Genomic DNA, 25,505 nt, shown 5'->3' with positions numbered 1-25,505 from the left:
CCAGCAGAGCAAAGCAAGCCCTTCTTCCCAGTCATTGTCATTCGTCAGTCATCAGTAATTCTTAGCAGCCCGGTGAAAGCTGACTGGCACCTGCATTGACATCAAAACTTGGCCCTCCCCTGCTTACTCATCAGTGGTGTCAAGGATGGAACATGGCAGTTTTAGCAGGAAGGAATCGGTGAGTCGGGCCTTTGATTTGGGATCATAAATCTAGGTTCTTCAAACCACTACTTCGGCACACAGTAAATCAATGTTTCTCCAACTTCCGTGCGTTCGGGACTGACATGCGCTTGTCGAAATGCGTACCGCTTCTGAATCGTTAACCAGTACCCGGGGCATTCCAAGTCGCAGAGAGACACCACCGCGGCGAGCGCTGGTTCTGCTGATGGTTGCTTCTCCCTCAGTGATGTGCTCAAGAACAGCCATGAGATCCCAAGCCTGTGGGGGAAAGTAGGTAGAAGAACAGATATTGGTTCAGTGATTAAAGCCCCAAAGCTCTATTTTTCTTTTTTTCTTTTTAATTTTTATTAATATTTATTTATTTTTGAGAGAGAAAGAGTGTGAGTGGGGAAGGAGCAGAGAGAGAGGGAGACACAGAATCCAAAGCAGGGTCCAGGCTCCGAGCTGTCAGCACAGGGCCCGACGCGGGGCTCGAACCCACGAACTGTGAGATCATGACCTGAGCCGAAGTCAGACGCCCAACCGACTGAGCCACCCAGGCGCCCCCCAAAACTCTATTTTCCTAAGAACTATGCTCAGTAGTGTGTTTCATTGAGTCATAGAGATTCCTGCATTCGCCAGTTTCCTTCATCACTCAAAGCCCTCGTGGACATCTCTAGAATGAGACCTTGGTACCACCACGACAATGCTTACGCACCTTACAAACAGTTTTTTAATAAGTCCACATTGCCAGAGCACTCTGAGACCATCAGATAAAAGCTGGTGCAGAATGATGGCTGTATTTCGTAGTCTAGAAGATCGGCCCGAATTCATTTTTGTATATCACAAGGAAGCACGACCGTCAACTGAGAAGGGCAATCCAAGAACGCCATCCCACAGCGAAGTCTCACGTTCACACATGTAACTCGCTTTGGTGGTGGGGGGCAAGGGGGCCGTTTTTAAACGCCGCATGTGGCGGCTACCCTTTCAAGATTAGTTTTGACAGGAATGGGTTAATCTCGTCACCTTTTCTGTTCGTGTTACAGTGGCTGGGTTGTCAAGGAGGTAGATGAACATGGGGCCATTTTCCAGTTTTGTTTCACTGTCAGGCGAGTAGGCCAATTTCATACCATTTGCTGCTTTCATTACTGTCTCAAGATTGTCACAAGAATTGATAAATTTCGGACTGTTTTTCTTGTCCTCATTACAATCTTAAGGTTGTCATGAGAATAAATTGATTTTGTGCCATTTTTTGTCCTCATTACAGTCTTTGTCATGAGAATGGCTTCATTTGGAACCATTTTTGTTCCTGCAGCCATTTTCATCATGAGAGAAGAGATTCTTCAATGGAAAGGAAGAGACACCACGTCCCATGCTGATCTTCACACAGTGAGTCCTCTTGCACACCTCAGGGGGGCGGGGCAGGAAAGGCACACAGCCCTTCTCGTGAGGAATTTTCTGTTGTGACTTTTGTGACCTTGATGTGATGGAAGAAAACAGATGGAAAGCACAATCCCGTCTCCAGTTACTGTTACTTGCATTATGTCCTCCCGAGGGGCAGAGAATGTTCCAGGTTGGCCCCAGAGAACTTCCAGAGGGAGCGAACAGGTGACCCAGGAGGAAAAGTGTATGGCGGAGAGTGAGGTCTGTTAGACAGAGGGGGTAGAGGCTCAGATAGCAGCGCTTTGACAGGACTCTTGTCTCCCGAAGCAACAAATTAAGAAGCATTCATCCCAGCAGCAACTTTTTTGTTAGAAGTAAGAAGATACCATCCAAATATTTCCCAAACATTCATCTCTCCAAAACACGTAACTCCCCCAACATGTGTTTGATTTCCTTTGCTGGAAAAGTATCCAGATCCTAATAAACACAAACTAGATGACAGCAAATGGGGCCATCTTCCTTAAAAACGGGGTGAGGGCTCAGCGCCTCAAGGCAGAGCAGGGCGGGCCCCCAAATTACACAGGTCCAGAGTAGCGAGAGATTCAGTGTCTTGAGCTTTGAGGGGCTTGCCACCACGATAGATGCTTCTGCAGTTAGAATTCAAGATGGAGGTCCCCTTGGTCTGCGGGCAAAGCTGTGCACATGAGAAGGCAAGAGCGAGCTTAGGCGTGAATCAACCGTTCATGTTCATTTCTTTGCCCGAACTCAAATCAGGCAAACAATTTTTATTTGCTTGCTTTTTTGTGTAAAATACATCAATTGGTTGACTGAAATTAACTATAAGCCACAAACCAAAGACTGGAAGAGGATTATGTAAAGGCGCTTTGGACCAGAGAGGATACTGTATTGAGTAAATATGAGTTTGGGGCCCTCTGGGTTGCCGAGAAATGGACAAGCTTCACGGCCTCTAACAGAAAAAGAAGGATCCGTAACGTGGACCCGTGTGTATGGTCAGGCGCAGCTGCAAAACTGTAGCTTAGATTAGGAAAATCCAAATGTCTGTGAACAGGTGAGTAGACAAACAAAATAGAGTGTACGTACACAATAGAATACTATTCAGCCGTGAAAAATAATGAGATATGACACTTGCCACAACATGGATGAACCTCAAAAACGTTCTGCTAAGTAAGAGAAGCCAGTCACAAAAGACCACACGGTGTGTGATCCAGTTTATATGAAACGTCCAGGGTAAGCAAATCTGTAAAGAAAGAAAATCCAGTCGTGGTTGCCTGGGGCTACTGGGGAGGGGGAAGGAAATGGAGGGTGTTGGGTTTGGGGGGTGATGGAAATGTTCTAAAGTCAGGTTATGGTGCTGGTTGCACGATTCTGTAAATTGATAAAAATCCCATTGCGTTATATACTGAAAGCAGGTGAGTTTCACAGAATGTAAATTATACCTCAATAAATCTGCATTTAAAAGGTAGTTTAGAGACTTCGGTGTATTTTCCCCAGTAGACCATGGACGTGGCCATGGAAGGGAGGACGTCAGGGAGGCTGGGGGGACGATCCACAGAAATTGTTGAACCGGTTTGTTTTTTAACCGAAGAAGAACAATCCCGTAAACATTTGCCTTGTGAGGACATCAGAATAAAAAAGCTGGGGACTCAGTGAACCTGAGGAGGGCTTCGCTGGTCAACCGATGGGCAGCAGATGAACAGAAGAGGGAGGAGAAGGAAGCACATCAACATGAGAGCAAAGAGGAAATACAGACACTGCTGCAGGGAACGCAGTGAAGTGTCCTAGTGAGAGAGGAATATTTTATTCTACCCCCCGTAAAGTGCACTGATCCCCTTTAGAGTGACCTTGAAACTCGCAGGCTGCGCATCCAAGAATCGAGGGGATGCGTTCTGTCATACTCCAGCACTGTGGCTATGAGGCGCTCACGGTCATACAAACACCTGTCCAGGGAGAAGCAACTAAGGCATCCGAACTGCTCTCAGAAGCCCCAGGGAGCCCCAGCAGAGCTTTGGAGACACAGGCAAGAATGACAGAAACGCTCATGACGTGGGTGCCCCTGCCCCGGGTGACAGCGGCCGTGGGGACCGACTACCACATTTCCCTGGTGTGTGACAGCTATGCCAGATTAACATCCTGGGCCCGCCTGATGAGGAGCAAAGAGCGTAACAGGTTGAACATGATAGAATTTCTGGATTGTTCTTATAGGGCAGGGAGTTGTCAGGTGGAAGGGAGAGTCTCTCAGTGGCAGGGAAGTGTTGTATAAGGGTCTGTGAAGGGCTGCTTGTCGAATAAGGAATCTGCCGGAAGGCTCGAACTTTCCCCAGCTCACCTTACACTGGGGCTGGCCTGATGGCTGGCCTGATGGCCCTGCCCCCAACAGGGAGGCCCCAGCCATGCCCGTCACACGTCCTGAACCTTCACTGCACCAGCCAAGTGACCTCCTAACGCCTCACTGCCTTCCGTGCGTTTCTGTGGGCTATGGTACATGTTTGGGCGTCGTCTTCCACAAATTGTTGAGCTTTGCTACCCAAGGGGTCACGTAACGTATGAAGGATTCTGAAATACATCCCCTCGTTCACAGTTGTCCTGCTAACGTGGGACGCTTCGTGAAGACTTGGAGAAGCCCGCACGTCCTCCCTTCGACGCGTGGGCTCTCCCCCACCACCTGCCTTTGTCCCCTTCAGAAGGCGGTCTGCGCCTTCCCGGGTTTGGCCAGCGTGCGGGCGACGGGAGTCAGTCTGCAGCCCAGGGGGAGACGCACTTCCATCAATGCGAGATAAATCCCGGCTGCAAATACAGGTCCCTGATAACCTAATCGCTGAAACCCTGTCAAGTAACCCCTAATTTTGAAGCGAGTGGCTAATTCCCAGCAAATTGATTTACGCACTGTTTGAGGTTTGGCGAGTTGTGCTGTTCATCTGTTATTACCAGGAACTCGGCTCTGCCTGTTCATTTAGATCATTGACACAACCCAGTGCATCGCCCAAGAAAATCTCCTTTGTCAGCACATCCAGAATTTGCTAATTAAATCAACGATGACATTATTCACTATCTCAAGAAAAAAAAAAAAGCCGTCCTTCTCCGCCCCCCTCCCCACCCTCCATGCCTAATCCTTCCTTCCACTTCTTCCTTCTCTCTCTCATTCTCTTCGATTCTGAGTTTCGTAAGCACGGAGAGCCTCGAAAGTTTATCTGGCCTTCCCGGGCTTCAACTCATCTGCCAGCAAGAGCAAACCAGTAATAGAATCCCACGATTCCATCAGGAGTAAACACACCCATGTCTGCGCACAAGTTCACATGCACAGTCAGGCTCGTGTGGGCACAAGCACAGGCAGAACTTCCCTCAGAAAAAAAGCACGATGATCCCAAGCACCTCTGTGCCTGGCTTTTTCATTGTCTACCAAAAGTGTGGATCTCATTAAAATGACATGGGGGTCCAGCGCTGTCTGTCGTCTTCCAGCTGAAGCGAACTCCAAACGCAAGGACTGGCTGTCCCCGGGGCTCCATAATTCTGGGCCCGTAATATCTCTTTGGACTCCGAGTCATAAGGAATTACAGAAGGGGGTGCATGAGCCATTTCGCAAAGCCAAGAAGTTTTAGGGCACGTTTTTCCCGACATCGGAATCTTCCTTTTCAATTCGCAGAAATTTAAAACAGGGCAAGATTTGGACACTGTTTTGCGTTAATAACAACCTACAAAATTCTCCCCTCCTGCAGATAAGGATGAAAATGAGAGTGAAATCAGAAGCAGAATGATGAATCCTCAGAAGAGTATCCTTTATGCAGTTTGTTTTTTAACAACAGCCTTACGACTTTTAGTTCTTAGCAAGAAGTTCGGTGTTTGGCTTTTTTACAATTTTAATTGACTAAGAAGACCATAGACAATTAACATGAGATGCCATGGGGCCGGGCCCTGCCATCTTTTGAAAGGTCAGTGTGGTGTATGGGTACAAGAGCTGGGTACCCAACTGACCAGGCTCGAGAAGCATTTCTGCTGGCTATGTCTCCTCCAAAGACTTATCTGAAAACGGACCAGACGTGGTCTTGTTAACTTGACTCCTGTGGGTCAAGGTTTAGACCTAAAATGCAAATTTTACCTGAAAACGGTGACACATTTGCAAATAAGCGGAGCCTCAAAATAACAGACCCTGTATCAGGTCCAACCAGGGTCAGTAAGTAGTAGAATTTCTTAAAAGCCAAAGAGGGGACGTTGAGGCAGCTCAGAAATTTCCAAGAGCAAGAAGACATTACCTGGAGAAGTTGGAGGGAAAAGGGAAAGACTGGTGTTTCCCAAGCCCCGGGTGGAGTCAGGATCCCGGGAGCTGGAGACACAGAGGAGACCCCTCTCCCGGCAGAGAGGGAGAGAAATACCCAGACCTCTCCCTCCTTTCCTTCTGTTCGCCATTGGCCAAACCCGAGCTCAGGAGATGCAGCCTTCAGACACACAGCCATGTGGGGGGGAAAGACCCAGCTCCCGCAAGCAGTTACGGGGCCCTCCATACAAGTCGAGACCTCTACCGTGAAAATTCAAGATGAACTCACCGCGAAAAGAACACTAAGAAAGCACCCATGGACGATCGATTCCACCTCCCACGTCGCGGATTTTGTCCGATGTGAAGCCGGTTAGCAAAGTTCAGGTCACAGGGAGCAAGTATTCAGATATCAACCACACCTAGGCTTCCTTTCTTCCTCCTCCCCAAGGAGCTAACACCCTGGCATGACAGACTGGCTGTTCTCAAAGAAGAAAACGCAACACGCTTTTGACTACGCCAGTATTTGGCCATGCTACTCCCTCCGGGGAGCTCGGGGGCCTTGCCATCTGTGTGTAAACTAAGTGTGTTGGTGTCATATCCATAACTCCTATACGTTAACCACAAACATACCTTGAAGACTCCTTCTTTTTTCCCTCTTATCCTTTAAGTCCAGACTCCATAGGGGCACCTGGGTGGGGGGGGGGGGGGGCTCAGTAGGTTGAGTTTCCAACCCTTGGTGTCAGCTCAGGTCAGCGTCTCACAGTTCGAGGGGTCAAGCCTCCCGTTGGGCTCTGCACTGACAGCACAGAGCCTCCTTGGGATTCTCTCTCTCCCTCTCTGTCTCCCCTTCTCCTGCTCTCGCTTACTCTCTCTCTCTCTCAAAATAAACAAAAACTTGAAAAAAACCCACTCTGTATACCAGTCTGCAAGCCAAGTCCACTGTGATGCCCGATTTTTTTTTAAACGTTTTTATTTATTTTTGAGACAGAGACAGAGCATGAGCGGGGGAGGGTCAGAGAGAGAGGGAGACACAGAAACGGAAACAGGCTCCAGGCTCCGAGCCATCAGCCCAGAGCCCGACGCGGGGCTCGAACTCACGGACCGTGAGATCGTGACCTGAGCCGAAGTCGGACGCTCAACCAACTGAGCCACCCAGGCGCCCCTGTGATGCCCGATTTTGTAAATAAAGTTTTATTGGAACACAGCCAATGTTCCTCATTTACTTATTGCCTGTGGCTGCTACAGCAGCAGAGTGGAATCACTGGTCAAAGAATGCATGACCCAAGAATCCTAAAAGATTCGCTCTCCGGCCCTTTATAGAAGGAACTTGCTGACCTCTGCTTTTTTTTTTAATGTTTATTTGGGGGGGGGGGCGGGCACGGAAGGGGTAGAGAGAGGGAGACACACAGAATCTGAAGCAGGTTCCAGGCTCTGAGCTGTCAGCACAGAGCCCAACACGAGGCTCGAACTCAGGAACCGTGAGATCATGACCTGAGCCGAAGTCGGACGCTTAACCACTAAGCCACCCAGGTGCCCCTGACCTCTGCTTTAAATGGTGACTCTAAATACATCTCCTCCTTCCAGAATGAATAAATATTATTAGTCAGCCTCTGCCCTTCTTGAAGCGCATTTGAAATTCCATCACCCCAGCGCCTCCCGGCTTGAAAGTAGAAAGCAGGGGAGGAGCGGGATCCAAAAAATAGCACTGTCGGTGGATGGCACAGAATATCCGGCTGGAGAGGGGCGTGAAAAGCAGGACATTTCCCGCCCGGCAGCCAGAGGAGACTCAAGAGCTGAACGGGCCCGCCGACGGACTGTGGTCATTCTAGAAACTTAATGGCAGACCTGCACAGTCATTTGTAAAGTATGATCCCACTTCCCCTGCCAGGGGTGAGAAGGAGGGTTTGAACTCTGACTTCCCTTTCTCAGACGCTGGTCTGAGATGCAGGTTGTGTCTACAGAAGCCAAACAGGGGAAGGCAAGGGAGAAAGCTTCTAGCTTTCCACGGCCCGGCCAATCAGTCCGCGCTGCTGAGTGGGCTAACCGGCTGGGGGGTGCCAGGATATGCCAGAGTTGTTCACGGTGACCGTCCCCACGTCCCACCCACCCTATCCATGCCCACCGCGCCCAAGGGTGCAGCTCGGTGCTCCCAACAAGCAAAACTTCAGTGAAAATATTTGCACCACGTTACAAACCACATTCCTGTTTATAAGAAAGGTGACTGCTTTTGTTGACTTAAGTCTTCATTTCCGAACCTGAAGGAGAGTTCTCCTCAACACATTGCTTACTAATCAACTTTTTTTTCCCCCCCAGCTTGTCATTTTGTTTAATGTTGCAAAACACGGCAATTTTTTAAAGCAGGATCTGATTTTGCAAAGAGATGTCTAAACTTAAGTGAAATAATGGCTGTAACAAAATACCACCAAATATGACAGCTTTGTTCTGCCAATGTAATTTGCTGATTCTGGAAACCAAATGTGGAACCGTCTGTGCCATTCTCAGAAAAGAGCCGTGTGTGACAGACGTAGACCTGGGTAAGCGCCGCGCACACTACATTAAATAGCAGGCTTCGCCGTTCCTTTCTGCTTTTTATTCACTTGTCAGAGCCGGCTTTTTAATACTCTGCCGTTACTTCCAGCCCGGAGCCCAGAAAAGGCGGTCTCGCTTTAGAGCAAGAAGATACGATTTAATGATGCTACCCAAATTCTTTTATTTGTAATATTCTTTGTGACGATATTTCAGGAAAGCGAACGCGGCCCCGCACTCATTTTCAGGGAGATGCGGGGTCGGCCTGTGGAGGCCGAGCCACCCCAGCGGCCCCGGGGACACAGCGGAGGGCAGGCTCAGCTCCGGGCCTCGAGGGGCACGCCAGCTCAGGGCCCAGCTGCTGCCTCTCCGTGGCTGCACAGAAAGTCTAGAAAAGCCAGGAAGGTGGCTCTTCAATAGTAAGAAAAATCAGGGGCGCCCGGGTGGCTCAGTGGTTAAGGGTGCCACTTCGGCTCATGTCATGATCTCGCGGTTCGTGGGTCCGATCCCCGCATCAGGCTCTGCGCCGACAGCTCAGAGCCTGGAGCTGCCTCCCTCTCTGTCCCTCCCCTGCTCACGCTCGCTCGCTCACTCTCTCTCTCTCAAAAATAAGTAAAAATTAAAAAAAAAGAAAAATCATCCCTGACACATGGGTTTTGCCGTAAGAATCCCCAGCACGGACAACACCCGGAAAGAAAACGGACAAGTTCACGCAGCTCCGAACGCAGATCGGGACGCTGCACGCTGCGGGGCGGGGCTGGCACGGTGCATGTGCATGCGCGGTCGGGATGGCGCTTCTGCAGTCGTGGCCGGGGTGAGTAGGGGGCCACAGGGGCTACCTAAATGATTTACTATCCCGCCCCTTGAAGAGAAGGTGGGCTGCCCCTGACCTCGATGAACACGGATAAACATAGAAATGCAGACCCTTGATGGTTATCTGGCAGTGAGGGGCTGGCCCCCTCTATCTATACGTCTATATCTGATGTCCTTTCTGACACCGGAATCCATCCCCTGCGGGCTCTCTTCTCTCAAGAGGGGAGGTGAGGAGGGGTGCGGTAGGTTGTCTGCAAAAATGGCAGCCGTTGCCCTCCTCCCTGTCCGCATTCCCCTTTTGGGGTGAGAGTCAAAGCTCCTCTCATCAAGAAGTCAAGTCTCTCCCTACCCCTTGCATCTGGGCTTGTTGGGGGGCGGGGGGGCTTGCTTTGACACTCAGAGTGTGGCAGAAGTAGCAGTGTATCAGCTCCGAGCCTGGACTCGAGACCCGGCACCCTGCCCACCATCATGTACGAGCCTGGGCTAGCCCCTGCCCCCCAACCCTTGGAGAGGTGGCCACAGAGAGGAGACTCAAGCTGTACTTGCCGAGGCTGTGGAGGACAAGCCAGCAGCCTCCCCATCCTGGCAGCTGCAGGTCACAGCTGAGACCTGAGAATCCAGGCAGCTGAGCCCAGCTCTCATTGCTGACTGATAGAAGCATGAGCTAAATAGCATGCTGTTGTTCGAAGTCACAACTTCAGGGGCCGCTTGTTATGCACCACAGCTAACCAATACATAGGGAGCAACACTGAGGTACTCTCGTCAGTATGCAGGTTGGAAATGAGTAGGGTCAAGCATAATGAGCAAACCCTAACAGGCAGAAGCAGTCTTTCATGTCACAGTAAGATGAGGGCCCCCACTTTCAAGATCCACTGTGGAGGCATTCCTCTCACAGGGCATGGTGAGAGGGTGGGGAAGCGGGAGGCGTCCAGGATGTATAAAAAAGTACCTTTGGGGCGCCTGGGTGGCTCAGTCGGTTAAGCGTCCGACTTCGGCTCAGGTCACAATCTCACTGTCCGTGAGTTCGAGCCCCGCGTCGGGCTCTGTGCTGACGGCTGACCCTGGAGCCTGTTTCAGATTCTGTGTCTCCCTCTCCCTGACCCTCCCCCGTTCATGCTCTGTCTCTCTCTGTCTCAAAAATAAATAAACGTTAAAAAAAATTTTTTTAGGGGTGCCTGGGTGGCGCAGTCGGTTAAGCGTCCGACTTCAGCCAGGTCACGATCTCGCGATCCGTGAGTTCGAGCCCCGCGTCAGGCTCTGGGCTGATGGCTCGGAGCCTGGAGCCTGTTTCCGATTCTGTGTCTCCCTCTCTCTCTGCCCCTCCCCCGTTCATGCTCTGTCTCTCTCTGTCCCAAAAATAAATAAAAACGTTGAAAAAAAAAATTAAAAAAAAAATTTTTTTAATAAATAAAAAGATAAAACAGAGTACCTTACCCAGAGCCTGCACAGCCAAGGAGATGGATGGAGAAGAGGAGGTAGACACGATAAATAAGTGGGGGGGGGGGGGGGGGAGGGCAGGAGTGAGGCATTGGGAGTGATAAACTCCTCTTTGGAAGTGCTGAGTGGAGATGCCCATGATGCATATAAGTCAAGCCATCTAGTTGAGACTCGGACCTACATTTGCTTTATTATTCAGTAAACTCGTTTTGTGCACCCGCCCTTTGGCCAATACCACATCCGTCACCCTCTGAACAACCGCACGAAGAAACTGCCACCTTCCCTCTCAAAACGAGAAAGACGAGGAGCCTATGGAAAGCCCCAGTCAAGTCATGTAAGAAGCCTTCGGAGAACATGTCATCAGCCCATCCTGGGGTCGCAGTTAGAAGGCACGGCTCAGCCTCCTCACCCACACTCACGGCCCCATATCTACAAAAACCCTTTCATGGTGGCCCTGGCAGGTGGTCATTTGTTACTCAGCCTCTTTGGAGGCTTCACAAGGCCAGAGGGCAGTGACCCACGGGTAACCAACTCCAGTGTTCCATTTCTAGGTGAGCCCACCGTATACAAAAGCGTCTCTTCCATCAGCGTGGACTGCGTGAAGGGCATTATGCTCAGCACCGGAGGTGGGAAAATCAGTGAGATGTCCCCATCGTCACGAATGCAGCTGTTCTAACACTAAGAAAGCCTAGATCGTAGAGAGATACGGAGGAGGTGGGAAGAACACGCTCAACAAGGAAAAGGTGGCGAGGACGCAGAGCTCGGGTGGGCAAGTCCTTAGCAAGAGACCGGATATATGGAAAAGCTCAGTGTAGAGCATGCGGAGACCCAGCTTAAAGACATTTAACCGATACTCCGATGTTAATACCTAAAACTGACCTTGGAAAGGTCAGGAAAAGTAAATGCTGGCGTCCTCACTGCTGTCTCCTGGTCCACCCATCTTCTGATCAGCATTACCAAGTGCCCCGAACACACACGGCGAGAACAAGAAAGCTAAGTCTGTTGAGCTCTTGTCAGCCACTTGCAGGAACGACCTAGGAGGTAGGTGTCATTAACACTACCATTCACATTTTACAGGTGACGAAACTGAGGCACAGAGAGATTCACTTGTTCAAGGTCACTTGAACAAGGTCACTTGTTCAAGGTCACTTGAACAAGGTCACTTGTTCAAGGGAGTAAATGGCAGAACGAGAATTTGAACTCAGGTCTGTCAGACTCCAGAGTGCAGGCTTCCCACCATTGTGCTAAAGTATCCATCGCTGAGGTTATGTCCAATAAAGAGGGGAACATAGGGAATATCTTATGTTGGAATTCGTGAGGCAAACCGTATTCAAGACCCGACGAGACCCAAGTAAACTCAGCACAATGTAGTTCTTAGTGTCCGAGGATGCCAGACGTTATCACAGGATTAGCCAGGTGGCTTGTGGGAAACCAGAAATCGTCACTGGAAGTGGGCTTCCAACTGGGAAGAGGAGGAGAAGGAAGGCCCAGCTGAGGTCATTTATCAAGCAGAACCGCCAGCACCAGAGCCTTCGAGACTGCGTAGGACACAGGAGAGGATCTGACACAGCTGGAGAGGACAGGACTTTGGGGGCTGGGAAAGCAAGGTCACAGAAGAATAGAAGTGGGCGGACAAAGATAATCCAGAGCTATTGTGGGCTCTTCAGCAGGGGAGTCGCTTGATGAAAATAGCGTTCTTGGGAGATTATCCTGCCAGCTATGTATAGGACAAACTGAAGCATGAGAAGCGGAAAGAAGTGAGCCTCTCTGGGTGGCAGCTGATCCAGGCAAGGTGGGGGCTGGGGGAGGGAGAGTCGTCTCGTCGTCGGAACAGAGAAGAACCAACAAACCAAAGAGGCAGGTGGGAAAGGACACAGCGCCGGGGCTTTCCGGGGCTCAGAGAGGAAAGTGTTCAAGGAGTCTCTGTGGGAATGAAGCCACCCGTTTTCCCAAGAAGACCCGGACGGAACACGGATCACTCTGTTAACCTTAAAACTAAACTGGACCTCGTCAGGAGGTTTCGTTTGGGGCACCCCTCTTGGCTCTGTGTCTGCCCAGACACCTGCAAACAGAAATGCATAGTAGGTATAACTCCACCTGTTATTTGGCCTGTGACTGTAAACGCCATTTCGATGGATGTTTTCTCACTGATCTGCATTTTAGCATCTTGTAGGGCGGACCATAAGGAAAGGGAGGCACGGTTACTGAAGGGTCACATGACAGGAAGTGATGTCCCTGATTGGCCAGAGAAAGTATTAAATGGAAAACTGGTGTCAGGAACCTGTGACGGACCCTGGACAAACACATGCGTCAGGACCTGGTGAGAACCAGCCGCGCTCACCAAAGGTGGACTGTCGGGAAAGAGTCCCAACCACACCGGTCTCGGTGCCCCTTGGCCCGTGGGCAGGGATGGGGAGTGCTGGCCCCAAAGCGGGGGCTCGTTCTGAGTCTAAATCTTCCAATATGACCTCCATGGAAGGGGAGTTTGGAGAAGGGGAGGAGGTGGAGACAAAGATTAAGGATTTTCCTGCAGCTCGTCGCCGTGACGTGTGTGACGGCTCGTAAGCGCACCGCCATCATACTTGCTTCATAGAAGCATCACAGGAGTGCCTTGCAAGTCAACATGAGGTTCTAGATCCCTGAGTGCATTTTTCTTTTCTTCTCTTTTTCTTAAATGTTAAAGGAGAGCACAAGCGGGGAAGAGGCAGAGAGAGAGGGGTTCGAACCCATAAGCCACGAGATGATGACCTGAGCCAAAGTCAGACGCTTAACTGACGGAACCACCCAGGTGCCCCAACAAGTGCACTTTTCTATAGGATTCTCTGCTTACATGTGCAGCCCAGGCAGTGCTCGCCTACGTTTCCATATTGGCACGTGCCATTGGCCACCCGTCACGCTTCTTCAAGTCCTCAGTGGGAGCCGTCATGCTGTGACGCCTCGACAGCGTCGGGCTTTCCTTCCACTTTGCACTTAAGCTCACCAAAGCCCGTTTACTCAGGGTCTTGTTTTGAAGCTCGGTGCTGCGGGCTGCCTTGTGGCCTCCAAAGAGATGTGTCCCCTCCTCGACTGCGGTCCCGGGAATGCAATCTTACTTGGAAACAGGATCTTTGCAGGAATAATCAAGTAAAGATGACATCATACTCCATGAAGTGGGCCCTAATCTAAACCCATTGGGCTCCCGTCCTTATAAGAAAAGGAGAAAAAACACAGGCACACACAGGAGAACGCCATGTGACAATGGGGACAGAGGTTGGAATGGTGCATGTACAGGCCAGGGAATGCCAGCCGCACTGAAGCTAACAGACATCAACACACCTTTCCCTGGAGGTTTCACAGAGAGCTTGGCCCTGCCGACACCTTGATGTAGGACTTCCGGCCTCCAGAACCCTGAGACCATACGTTTCTGTTGTTTCAAGCTACCCAGTCTGTGGTGTCTTCGTTACGGCAGATCTGGGAAACTGATACATTTGGAATGAGACTATAGTATAATTGTGTTATTGTAAAATAAGAGTGATAAGATTAATAAGGATAAAATGCTGATCGAATGCTTATCTGAGCCCTAGATTTCCACTAATCCTTACAACAACCCCATGAAGTAAGTGCATCCATGATTATTCCCATTTTATGGAAGAGAAAACAAGGGCACGGCAGGTTAAAATAATGTGGTCACGCTAGGCAGGACAGGACCACGCTTCAGATGAGGGCCTGTCTGAGCCAAGAACCCACACCATTTTCCAGAATATTTCCCTCAAGATAAGGTATGCATTCATTTTACAAATAACAACAAAGATCTATCCCAAAGTTGTAGACAGAGCGTGGACCCTTTGCCAGAAATCTCAGTGTTCTCTTTTGGAATGATTTGCAAAATTGTCATTTGGAATTTGCCTTTGATTTCACCCAGAAATATTGACACACATGCTGTTATGACAAGGCAAAACAGCCATCATGCGTAGTTTTTCATGAATCCAGAAATTAAATTTAACTGCATTTGCTGTAATTCATCCAAAATTTAAAATAAATCTGAAAAGCATTGCTTTTTCCAAAGCTAGTCATCTCCATATAAATGCAATTTGGATGTTTAAATATGTCATAACCATATCTATATCCATACCTTGTGCCTTTATAGAAACGGGGTTTCTAGAGTATATACTTCAATAATAAAAAAAAATTGAGGTTTAAAAATACCGTATTAATAAACATTTATCAATTCTTATCAAGCAGAAAATAGAAGACATATTGTCTTCTCTTATCTTGGGCCGGCTCGAATATATAAATTCATATTACAAACAGCTTCATTTTTCTTTCTTTCTTCCCCTTTTTGTCTGTTCCATGCAAATATGTACTTTGGGAGGGTCTTGCTGTGTATTAATCAAGGCTTCTCAACCTCGGCCCTGTTGATATTTGGGGCCAGATCACTCTGTGTCGTGGGGGTATCCTGTGCATTGTAGGATATTTAGCAGCATTCGTGGCCTAGATGCCAGTACACAGCCCTTCTTTTCCCGGCAAAACATCTCCAGACGTTGCCCAAATGCCCCTGGAGGAAGGGCCAAGTTGCTCCTGGTTGAAAAGCCCTCCAACAGATACAGGTGCATTTCCAAATCTGTCTGGTGTTAAGTTGAAAGACCCTGAATACGGAGCCTGAAATCATGCCACATCCAAATAGCAACTCAGTAAAGAAAGACACTGCAAGAATGAGGAAAGAGTATATCGTCCAGCAAATTCAACGTTTCTCCCTCCCAGGATTCGGCCACCTCAGGGCCATCTCCCAGGGGGCTGTGCGCTTAGGTAGGGTGGTGTCAGCCCCAGTGGTCCTCTGATCCCCCAGAAAGCAGCCTTGTGTGTCTTCTCTGAAGCTCCCAGCCTCTTCACTTGTACCTCCCTCCTCTGCTCCCTCAGAGGCCGGAGGTTCACCTGAATTGCCTGACTGAGGAGGGGGTGTCCTCTCTGAATAGCTAGTAAGGCAACAGAAATAACCAAAACAGTTGTGGTTTGAATAGTTTCAGCCCTAAGACAACCTGATGACATCTCCGTGGAAACATTCTTTGAAGAACATTTTGTGGTCCCGCTCGGCACCAGCGGCATTGTCGTCCGCAACGAATGGAAAAAGCGGGCCTAGCCACCGAGAAGCACTGGCCACATGAAAACCCCACCATGCACGTGAGTATTGTGACAGCCGAGCCACTGTGTGCCCAGGGCCTCACGCCTCACCTGACACACAGTCGATGCTCTACAAATATCTGTTGAGTGAATGAATAAATTAATCTTGGAAGGCATGAATAGAACAGCGCCGTTCAGAATGACAGTGGTGATGATGCTACTCTCTCGTGACCTGATCCCTGATCCAATTGCGTATGGTGGCTGTGGCCAATGCAGGGGGCTGCTGAGGGGGGAGGGGGGGCAAGGAGAAAGGAGGAAAGGATACAAGGCCAACCCAAATAAGCAGAACCCAACAAATACTCAAGAGAGAGGAGTCAGGAGTTTTCCCAGCATTTGAAGACCCACCCCCCGTAAGGGAGTTGGACGTGTCCCACTCGAATGTCCCAAGACACAGGGCAGGGGCACGTGCTAACCATGCTTGGCAATCCTCACCATCCACAGCCCAGCCTTGCTCTCTGATTTTGCCTGACTGTTCTGCAGACACATCGCTCTCGCCTCCTTTGAAACCACAGAGGTGGCAAGGACTTCCTGTTTGGTGAGTGAGCTGGTCTCCCCATGTGCCGATAAATAAATGTTGAAGTTATCACATGCTGCTTATTGAACACACAAGTTGCCAAATGAGGCTGGCTACTCACTGATTTCGTTAAGCTGTGAGCACTTGAATTCAATACAGAACATATTGCCTCTTGAAACACAGTAGAGAAAGCCATTCTCATCAAACCGTACTCTTCTGAATTAGCTATTCAGAAGTCGCCTTTCGAAACTGCCTCCCGAACGACACCCCGGTTTAGGAGCGCTCCCGAGTTCTCGGACGCGTTGATCTCGCCTCAGTCTCGGCCACCGGCCATCCCTCCACGAGACGGGCTGATTCTCTTGTTTAATTTCTTGTGTCGGAGGTTGGGAGACATCTTTGCCACTGCAAAGCTGTCCAAAAATAAGTCTGTTGGAGCAGCAACCGTTCGGGTTCTTGATTTCTGCTGCAAATACCCAGAGAACTAATTAAGCCACGGCCCCTTCCACGGCAAGCCTTGCCCTGTCACTGGCTCGGCTGCTGGGGGAGCTAACTGATGGCAGTTTCGAGTCCTGAGATGAAAGACGGGCCCAAAGTAGGAGCAAAGGCCAATTAGTTTACAGCGGGGCCATGAAGAAGCCAGCGGATGGCAATGACTATACTTGGAAGCCACCGATAATGTGCTTTAATCTTTCAAGAAAGCCAGTGAGTACCCGTGGGTTCCTGGATTCTGCTGGCCGCACACTCGTGTTGTATTCCACTCTGAGCTGCTTTCTACCTCCCCGCGTGATTTTCCACGGCCTTGGGTGCCTGCGCGTGCCAGGAACCCACTGGGCACGAGTGTCTCGTTTGAATGATTTCTGCAATGGTTACTGTTCATCCAGGCAAATGCCCTTTTAAAGGGCAAAGCCAGTTCTCTCTTAGATCGACGGGGGGAGGGTGAAACATTACAAGGAAAATTCCAGTTATCAGTTGAAAAGGAGATATTCCGGAAAAAGTTCGGCACCGCCATTTGAATTTATGCCCCTGGGGAAACGTTGGAGAAATAGAAAATACAGGTCATTATTATTTGTGTAGATTATGCAAACTTTGCCTTTTAAAAAACAATGACTACGTTGCAGAGGATCGGGGAAAGAATTTGGACCGTATTTAAGTGAGAAGGATTAGCTAGCAGGATGTTGATTTATAAACGGCAACAACCAATTCCTTATATTCTCCACTGCGATCCTGTCTCCTGCTCAGCAATTCCCACTGTTCCCTTTTGAAAGCCCTTGGTACTCAGTTAGCCCCGAGGTATAATGTTTGATAATATAACTACTGCTTCTGTCACTGCGTTTTGTACAAACGCATTATATGTGGCCCAGAATGGTAAAGATTTATGTATGGGTATGGAAAATAAAAATCAGCATTGATTAAAAGCCCCAGATAGACCATCCAATACCGCCCAAAGAACATCAGTTATTTTGCATTTTGACGTGGCGATTGATAACTCATAAATGCAAGCAGGAATGACAAATGCGGATGGAAACTGGCTTTGACAAAAACGATAACGGTATCAGTCTCCAGGGGCGATGGAGGTATAAGCAGGAGCTGTTTAAAATATTTAATCATTTTATGAAGGCTGCAAGATGCTGTTTGACCCTGAAGGAGTGTGAATGTCACACGGATCAGAAATTGCCAAGTCTTTGAAGTGAAATCAAAAAATGGTGTTATTATAGATCCTTCTTGACATCCTATCATTTTTGTATAGGATTAAAAATATGTATACAAAGCACTAGATAAAGGACTCCAGGAAAGGATGTCTTGGTTGAAGGGAGAGAAAGTAAAGACATACCGATTGTGAAACTGTACCTCGAAATCCCCAAGCGTTTCTTGTAGCTCCTTCCAAACGGCAAGAAGAGAGCCAAGGGCTCCCAGTAACGAGGCGCCTTTGGATTTTAAATAAAGGGTAAATTACCCCGCACGTGCGTCACCGGGGGTCCCACTGCCGGGATCGCGCCACCTCACCTGGGGGTTGTGTCTGTGGCCTGTGGTTACACGCAGGCGGCCGTGCAGGACACGCACGGCTATCAATAAACCAGGGCTGTTATTTGTGCGCTGTGAGGCCTTTTACTTGGTCCGCAGCGAATCGGTAATCTCGGCTCCTATCTACGGTGCTGCTCCCGCTCCCGCCTGTCTTCCCGCAGCCCGTGCCTCGGAGGACGCACAGGGAGCCAGGCAGGTTCACGGGCAACGTTCCCCCGGGGGGGGGGGGGGGGGGAGCGGGCACTGCCTCGTGTTTCCCTGCGCCCTGGCCCCCGGTGAAACCCGACGCGCGCCGTTTCTGGTATTTCTGCCTTTCTCCTCTGGGTTCCCCCCATCCTGAATTCTCACCCCCTGTCTGTTGCGTGGGGGCGTCGGGAGTGGTATCTTTCAGGATTTGCTCGTTTGCACTTTTCTAGGCCTGTGTGCTGGTGTGTTATTGCTGAGGCATTTTCCCCGCTCGCTTGGAGCCATTCCGGAGATGTCCTGGTGGCGGGGAGCCACTTGACCTTGGCTGGCCGCGTCCGCCCTCTGGCATGGGAGCTGCCCGTGCCCAGTTACAGGGGAGAAGGCCCGGGGACAGTTTGGCTCTCCGGTCAAGTATTAGCTTTCTCTTCCTCTCCTGTTAGCAGTGTCCGGGCCGGGACGCGTTCGGGGTGGGGTGGGGGGGTGCCCCTCGCAGTGTCGGCTGGTGCAGGAGAAGGTATCCATCCGTAGCTGAGCGAGGCTTTGCCGGTTCCTCGGACGACCCCCCCCCCCATCCGCTTCCCCTCCCCCAACACTCAAGCACACTCACGCCTCCATACGCTCACACGCTGTCTCTCATGGACCCTGTTCTCCGACACGCAGGAAGTAATGGGGGTTGGTCACCGATGCTTCATCCCCAGTGTAACCTCGTTCATTTGTCCCATGTATTCTGCTCATACCCGACAGGACATAAGGACGTGGCCATGAGAAGTATCTCTGTTTCTACAAAATGCCACCTGCGTCGCAGCCCATTAAACCGCACACCGTGCCTCTTTCCTTCTGCGCTATCCAGAGACCCTTGGTGATGAAACAACACAACACGTGGAGGTCTCACTCCAGACCCAATTAGTCTCGCTGCCCCCGACCCACCCCCTCTGCCTTCAGCAGGACTGAGCTGCGGTTCTCCTGGAGGAAGGCACTGTCACGCAGCTGAGAGGGTGCCCACTAAGCCACGACTCCCTGTAGTCTCAGAGGAATGCAAGAAGTCACCAGATAATGCCGCCCTAGCCTCGAGAACAGGTGGGGAAACCCGGCCGAGGGATCAGGCGTGAAGGCCACTTGGGTCGAAGTGACTCATCATGATGAGCCTCAGTTGCCCTCCGCATCAGTCTAAGTGCCTAGAGGCCTCTCCCAGCCTCGTCACCTGTCCCCCTCCTCCACTTGGAGTAAACCAAAGCCAAGTAACAGAATGTACCCTGGATGAGGCCACACCTGGATGAGGGATGGAAAGGTGTTTGGACTCAGGTCAATATGACTACAAGCTCCAAGTTTTCAGCTTTACTCAGTCTATGAGGAAGCATCTCTACCTAACATCCTGAGTATCCCTCATCCCCTTCTCCACGTCCCCTCTACCTTGCACGAGGCCACCGGACTCTGTGTCCGGCTGTAATGTCACCATGCCACTTCTCAGCTCAGAGCCCCAGAAGCTACTGGAATGGCACAGATGGCTGAGCCTGGCTTTCAGGGCACATAGTAGCCCAGCCACCTTTTCCATCCATCCCGGTTCCCCACAATTTCTGTAGGCCCCCCTTGTTCCAACCAAGCAGATCTGCTTCCCTCCCCGTCTTTGGGTGGGTATTCCCTCCCTCTGTCTACTTGCTGAGGGGAAACTCAGACACTATGAAGCTATTCCAATTCTTTGAGTCCATTTGACCATCTCCTTCATCTGAATCCTTGACACGTGGGTTAGTATACAATTACTCTTCATGTCGGTTAGTTTTGTCTTCCCTAGATGGACTTTACATTTCTAGAGACGTCTAAAGAAAACTAGAAAAAGATCTCCATCCTCATGAAGCTTACAGTTCAGCTCGGGAGACAGCATCTCTTAGCAACAGAACAACTGACATACAAGTGTGGGATCTAACAGGAAGACAGCAAGTGCCGTGTTGGGAACCCAAGACCACAAGCCAAGAGAACTTGGTTCTAGCCTTGGTTCCGGGAAGTGCCTCCCCCTCACCAGGTCTCTGTCTTGTTGTCTCTAAGAGTAGACGTTTGAGCTCAATGACCTCTAATGTCTCTCCAATCTCTGACATCCTCTGGTCCAGCGTTGGCATTGGGATGTGCCCCTAACCCGAGGACACCTCTCCCGTCACTCGAGATTTCTGCCAGAGACTGTGTGAGTCACATTTCCGCAGGAGCACAGTGCTGCAGGCTATTAATCATCCTGAAAACCTGGGTCATGTATAATTCAGATCCAGGGAAGCCCTACTTGCCACCAAGTCTTTGCTGGCACTGAAAACTTGAAAGCTGTCCCCGACTTCTGCTACCTTGGCAGGATGCAGTCAAACAATGCCCTCTTATCCAAGTAACTGGAAAACAGAACCAAAAAGCCAGTGCACATTTTGGCCACGCTTTCAGTGCCTGGCATGAGCATAAGAGGAAGTTCTAGACCAAGAGAGAGGCCTAAGAAGCCATGGCTGTCTCCTATTAACCGTCCTCCTGTGAACCCTGGATGCACAATTAGCTTCCGGGCAAACTTTATATGCACTAGCGTATTGCTCTATTTAAAACTAAATGAGAGGTCATGATTAATGAGGGTCTAGGGCACAGCCCACCAATTTGGCATTATCATGACAACAATGGGCATTCTGGTAGAGATGGGCCGTCGCCCACAGAGAGATGGGGCAGCTCAAATGAAAAAGAAACGTTGTGTCACTTCCCAGGAAAAGACAGCCCATCGGTGATGACAGACTCTACACAGTACAATCAAATATTTCCCCCCGAAGGCCATTACGAGCCCATTCTGGCTGTGGCTACACACAGTAGCAGCAGCAGAACAGATGTGACAATGGTTCCCATCTTCACTTCAAGTCCAGCCAACGAGCCGCCCTGTCTCCATGATGGCACCACAGAGTCACAGAGCTAGCTTCCCCGCCTGGCCAGCCTGTGCAGGCAAAGGACCCTCCTCGGGTAGGGCAAAAGTACTGAGCAGATGGGTCCCAAGGCCCTTCCTCCCTCTCACTGCCAAGATGTCTTACTTGTGCACGGCCAATGGCATTGTTGCACAGTTTTCTGACTTACGGAGTTTTTATGTCTTGCTAATATTAGTACTGTTACCATTTCTCCCATCTCAAAAGCATTTGCATGCAAGGCTTTTAGAGAGAGAGATGTTGAAACCAGCGGCACTAGTTGGAAAATGTAATGTTGCAGCACTGCCCATCAGAACTTTCTACAAGGATGGAAATGTGCCATGATCTCTGCTGTCCAATGGAGCAGCCACTAGCCAAATGACGCTGTTGAGCACTTAAAATGTGGCTAGGACGACTGGGGGACTGATTTTTAATTTGATTTAATTTACATGTATTTAAATTTTAAAAACCACATGTGGCTGGCGGCTGCCATGTTGGATAGAGGAAGCCATGTTTTCTCACCCTTATTTCTGATTTGTGTCATCCATTTAATAAGCATTTATTGGGTGCTTGCAGTGTGTTAGCATGGTGTCAGTCATTAGGGACATGAGAGGGAACAAGGGGCAGCCCCTGATGACAAGAAGATCGTGAGAAAGGAATGTAAGCATGTGTTTGCAGCATAGTGTTGAAAGGATGTGGGTACAGATGGCAACAGAGATACTATTATTAGTTATTTCTCAAACACCAGTCTGCTCAAGTCTAGTACTGTGCTAGACACTTTCCATGTGTTGGTCTCACTTAATGCTCACAGTAGGCAACGAGACCAGCCTTTAATAGGTGAAATTGAAATTCAGAGACCCAGAGAGGGTAAATAAAGCAGCGAAAGATAAGTCTAAAGATATTGCGTGGTAGGACCAGGGTTTGAAACCAAAATTAAATAAGAAATATCTTCCAATAAGAAAGGAAACGTGGCCCGATTCTTCAAGGTTTAATCCAGATCAGGGATTGGGGGGTGGGTGCAAAGCAAAAGGATGGGGTATAAGGCAGGAGGATGGTGGGGGAAGAGCATTCCTAGAAGAGGGACTAGCATGTGCAAAAGAGTTCCACTTCTGGGGAAGGGGGAGGCGGGGAAGAGATGGGGCCAAGAAGCAAAGCAGCATCCCAACCATGGGCATGAGCGCTGTCCTAAGGACCTGGAGTTCTACCCCAAAGGCCACAGGAAGACCAAAGGCTTTTCAAGGAGAACTGAATGTCCAGTGTTGGAAAATCCATTCCCGTGCCATGAAGAAGGGCACAGAGCAAGCAGACGTGGGAAGGAAGGAGGCCTGAACCAAGATGGTGGAGAATGATAAAGTGGAAGGATCCAGAGTCATTAAGGAAGTGAGGTCTATACAACTCTGTAAATGACCAGATGTGAAGGGGAGGGAGAGAGAGAAGCCCATATCTCCAGACTTAGGGAAATGCTCTATTCCCTACTGACGCTGCTTTCCATGTGGTCCAATTAGTGCCCTTCTGTTCCCTATGGAATGTTTTATTCCACCTTCACTAATCCCAAACCCTCCCTTCACTGAAGGCTGTCTGAGAATCAGAGGTTCTTAGAGGTTCCCTCCAGCGTTGATGTACACAGGCTGTCTTCTTGGGCCAAAGCAGTGAGCTCCAAATTATTTGCTTATGAACACCTACCATGAAAAAAAAAAAAAAACCTTTAAAAGTTTGTGCACATAGACCCAATATAGGTATAATTATGTATTTATAAATTATAAAATCACCACTACACTAGTATCATGTCCATTATAATCTATAAGAAATAGATAAATAAGATTACGTCCATACTGTTTTAAATTATTTTATTTATTAATGGTTCAAATTTCAAATTAACTGATGTACTTTCCATTCATTTTCTTATTTTAAGCAATATGATTGAATATCCCTTACCTTTGAAAATCTTGCTTTAAACTAGCGTTTATCACACGGTAGCTCATTGTCGATCAGGGTCCCCAAGACCTGTTCAGTCAGTTCCCGAGGCCAAAACTATTATAGTCTAGCTCTGGGTGTTCTTTGCCTTTTTGCACCGGGTCAGCCTTTGCTCTGATGGTGCACAATCGGTGGTGAGCACAAGCACACACACCTACACACTACTACCCTAGTCATGGTACTTTTCACTGCCACAAACCCACCTTACCAAAAAAAAAAAAAAAAAAACCAGCTTCATTTACTTGATGAAGTAAATAGAATTATCATTTTATTGACTCTCAACCTTCGAATGCATGCCTTTTCAGTGTGCCGAGGGGTGAGTGGAATCTGCATCGAAAGCATTCAGACTGTGCACCAAAGGAAGGAGGCGGGCTCGGGACGGGTTGGAGCTGAGAGCTGAACTAGGCGCTTTGTTCATAGGACACAATTTTCCCTCGGAGAATGACTAAGAGACAAGCTATGGTTATTCACACTTGGGTATTTGGCAGATATTTTCTCAAAACAAATCGAGTGAGCCTGTGACTAGAAGGAAAACAACTGATGGTATTTGTTGCCAAGGATAAAATTCAATCTTTCAAGTGAAAATTAGAATTTTGAAAGACATTGTCTATCACCGGGAGTTTGACAGCTTCCCAAAACTCAAAGACTTTGCTGATGAGAGTGGGTGATATTAACGAATGTGATATTTTGATAGTGTGTGATGAAATATGTCAACATTTGGAAGATCTGCATACCTCCGTGGACCAGTGTGGGGTTTTTTTTAATTTATTTTGAGAGAGAGAAAGTGTGAGCATGCACAACTGAGGGAGGGGCAGAGAGAGAGAGAGGACGAGAGAGAGAATCCCAAGCTGGTAGTGTGGTAGAGAATCCGCACTGGTAGTGTGGAGCCCGACGTAGGGCTTGAACTCACAAACCTCAAGAACATGACCTGAGCCAAAGTGGAACACTTAACTGACTGAGCCACCCAAGTGCCCCACAATGGATTTTAATATTAGCACAGAAGTTCATTGATATGGTTTCAGATTCCATGTTACCATTAACTTAAAAAAATGTTTTAACATTTATTCATTTTTGAGAAACAGAGGGAGACAGAGCATGAATGGGGAAGGGGCAGAGAGAGAGGGAGACATAGAATCCGAAACTGGCTCCAGCCTGTGAGCTGTCAGCACAGAGCCCGATTCAGGGCTCGAACTCACTGACCGCAAGATCGTGACCTCAGCTGAAGTCAGACTCTCAACTAACTGAGCCACCCAGGCGCCCCCAGATTACTATTAACTTTTACGAAATACCCACATGTTGAATTTTGGTGTAGTATCAGAGAATATCTACAATTATCTGAAAAGACTATTAAAATCTTTCTCCCTTTTCCATCCACATAACTGTATAAGGCCATATTTTCTTCATGTATTTCAGCAAAAAAACATATGACATTTGATTAAATGCAGAAGCAGATTCAAAACTCCAGATATGTATTAAACCATACATTGAAGAAATTTGCAACAGTGTAAACAATGCCACTCTGCTCACTTTTTTTTTTGTTTTGAAAAATATAGCTGTTTTATGAAACATTTTATTAAAAATGTTATTTGTGTTAGCATAAAATAAACAGCAATTTTTTATTGATGTGCTTAAATGAATTAATAAAGAAATATTTCTAATTTTCTGCTTTAATTTCTTTTTTTAATGTTTATTCATTTTTGAGAGACAGAGAGAAACAGAGAGTGAGTGGGGGAGGGGCAGAGAGAGACACACACACAAAATCTGAAGCAGGCTTCAGGCTGTGAGCTGTCAGCACAGAGCCCGACGTGGGGCTTGAACTCACGAACCCGTGAGATCATGACCTAAGCCTAAGTTGGACACTTAACCAAACAGGGTGAGCCACCCAGGCGCCCCTGTTTTAATTTCTAATATGGGAAATACCAATAGGTATACCCCACATAAACAGAAGTTCCTTGCGGTCACCAATAAATATAGAGGGGTCTCGGAACCAAAAAGTTTGAGGACTGCTGATTTAAGTCACTGCGATACAATTTAAAGAACAGTTCAAAATTCAGGTTCTTTTTCATGTATAACCTGTATTTCATTATACTTGTTATCATTGTTGGAAGCGATAACTCGCAAAGGTATGGTATATATAATCAACACTTCGGTTGACTCC

Source organism: Prionailurus bengalensis, chromosome D3, assembly GCF_016509475.1.
Source record: "Prionailurus bengalensis isolate Pbe53 chromosome D3, Fcat_Pben_1.1_paternal_pri, whole genome shotgun sequence".
Lineage (NCBI taxonomy): Eukaryota > Metazoa > Chordata > Mammalia > Carnivora > Felidae > Prionailurus > Prionailurus bengalensis.
This window is presented reverse-complemented; position numbering follows the sequence as displayed.